This window comes from Serinus canaria, chromosome 15 (genome assembly GCF_022539315.1).
Source record: "Serinus canaria isolate serCan28SL12 chromosome 15, serCan2020, whole genome shotgun sequence".
Classification (NCBI taxonomy): Eukaryota; Metazoa; Chordata; class Aves; order Passeriformes; family Fringillidae; genus Serinus; species Serinus canaria.
In genome coordinates this window covers 8,388,597-8,391,346 of record NC_066329.1, presented here as the reverse complement: position 1 = coordinate 8,391,346, position 2,750 = coordinate 8,388,597, and positions in this window count along the sequence as shown.

The following is a 2,750-nucleotide window of genomic DNA, read 5'->3' as shown; positions in this document are numbered from 1 at the left end:
CTGATGGAATTTCTGCACATCTGTGAGTGAAGTGATATGGATTAATCAACATAGATCATCATCTACATGGAATGTATTAAAGCCTCCCCTGGACTGCTGTGCAAGTACATCCTCTTGGCATTATTTTGATATTCATATCTCAGCCTTTATTTGTTCCTCATCTTTTGGGGTGATAGATGAAGATTAGAAAAAACAAATCTCAGAGAAGAGTTTTCATTTGAAAAATATTTGCTCCAACCTTGCAAACTGTATGTCAGGGCTGATAAAACCAGATTAATTTTCTCCATTGGTTTTCATTCATGGGATGGAAGGAAAAACTGGCTGGTCATTTCTTGACATTTTCCATCTCCACACCTCCAAGTGGAAAACATGTAAAAGTGACATTTCTTTTCAGAGAAAAGGTTTGATTTACCATTAAAATCTCCAGTAAGTTCTTTGTAATTTGTAGAAAGTTCATTTTAACTTACAATAGGAATTTGGAAAAATGTGATTGCGAGTTATTTTTGCCAATATGAAAATGTGAAACTGAGATCCTCTGAAATGGTTGAAATTTACAAAACAGCACCTTCCAAACTTCATTGGGGTGGGAAGTTCAGCAGACATCAGGTTGTGGTTTGTCAGTTTGAAAAGACATAGTTTTTATCTAGTAAAATACATTTAAATAAAAAGACATCAAAGATCACAGAACTATAGAGGAAGCTGTGTTTGTCTCAACACAGACATAATTTGATTAAATCATAGGGATACTGGAAATATAAGTGTTGATTTAAAATTTTGGCTTTAACAGCATCTCCCACTGAGTCTTGAGACAGTCTTGCAAGTTTTGGAGGACCAACTTCAAAGAATAGCAGCCTGTTCTTTGATGTCACATGGGCTTTCCTGTCTCAGGCTGATTTCAGCCAACTTTCTCTAAAACTCAGTTTTGTCAAAAAAACCCAGCCAAACTGAAGCACAATTTAAGCCATGATATAATAGTAAGTCTTCAAATTCCAGTCTAAATTTATCCAGAGCCAGCTTTTACATGATTTAGTGTTTTCTCATCAACACCATTCTCCAGCCCAAATAGCTATTTCTTATATCTGTAGTTCCTCCTGGATGAATCTTCTGCACCTTAAAACTACTTTTCAGCCAACCTGGCTAAATAAATGGGCCTATTCATCAACTTATCTTCCAAAATGTTCCCAATTATGAATGTGGTTCAAATGCCAGATCAAATCTTTCTAAATAAGCCTCCTCATCAATCTTAGTGGGTAAACATCTGTCACACACCTAAGTAAATGGAAGGGAAAAGGAGATTTGTGGCCAGGCAGGTACTTGCTGTACTCAATTTCTCCTCACTGGCTCATCCCTCTGGGTTCCTGCAGCTTGGCAGGGGCAGGAAGCACGTTTGCAGCAGCCAGCTTTGTGTTTGGGAAGGTTTGCTAACACCCTTTTTATGGCTGTGTGAGGACACAAAGTCACATGGGAGGTGTTTTAAGACAGACACCAGGACCTGATCAATGCCACCAGCAGCAGGACATGCTGGAAAACAAGAATATCCCAGTGAGAAGAATGCCCAAGTCCAAACCTAGCCATGATTAGAGCAACTCAAAGAGCTGGTGAAGGTGTTTAACCCTGCCACAGAGCAGCAGCCAAGCCCTAACAAAGAGAGCTCAGAGTTTAACTTCTGCAGGTCCTGCACTGCAGCAAGGGCTGCAGGCACCAGAGCTGCTGGTGCTACCAGTGCTGGAGAGAAGCCACTGGACTCAGCAAACTGATTTTTTACATTACAAGCTCCTACACAACTCCCTCATATGTGCTTTTCTGCTTAAATCAATGACATGATAAGGAAGAACTTGCCATGTGGCAGGATTGTGGTTTATTGGTGTCACCTGACAGAGAAGAGAGGAAGGGGCATTAAGGAATCTTACAGCCACCAAAAACCTGCTGCTCCACCTCAGCAGCTTGCTTCCTTTACACTGGCAATTCATATCTCTACTGCTTGTCAGCTACAGAATAGAACAGGGCATCTTTAGCAGCAAAAATGTACCCTAATTAGAATTTTAAAAGAAATTACTTGCTTAAGAGCTCACGCAACACTATTAGGAATACACATTACTTTTTGTTATAGAATGGGAGTGTTTTGGTAGTGACAGCATCTTTTGACTAAATTTCTCTCTGCATCCTGACAGAGTAATGTTGATTTAGCACTATGCCTGTCAGTTATCTTAGGATGATAATTCTGTCTCCCAGCTGGGGAATAAAGCTTTAATAAAAATATTTATGGAACATATGAATTTTCTTAATGATGCCTAAGTTGGGCAGGCTCAACTTACAGTAGCTAAACAAAATGCCACCCAAAACAATTAAAATCAATTCTTTTCAATCTGTCAGCAGTTAGATTTGAAGCATTAACAAATGCCAAATTGGGAGCACTTAGAGCAAAGTCACTGAAATTAAACCAGCATCAGGGAAAAGATGTACTAATCAGCAATCTGAAAGAACTGCTCTGCTACTGCTTGGACATCTGCACCCTTAATGCCTTAGGCTGCTTTGGTTGGGTCTTTTTGAATCAAATACTCAAAAAGTCACTGCTTGGCAGTTCCCAGAAAGTGACATTTAAAAATGTGGTCAGGGGAAATAAAGTGAAATACAACAGACAAGGCTCAGCAAAAGAGCCCATTCATCTTTCACAAATGAGCAGGTGGAGAAACCAGGGCAGACTTACAAACACAGACAAAGGAAGAACCAACTGAGCAAACCAAGAACAT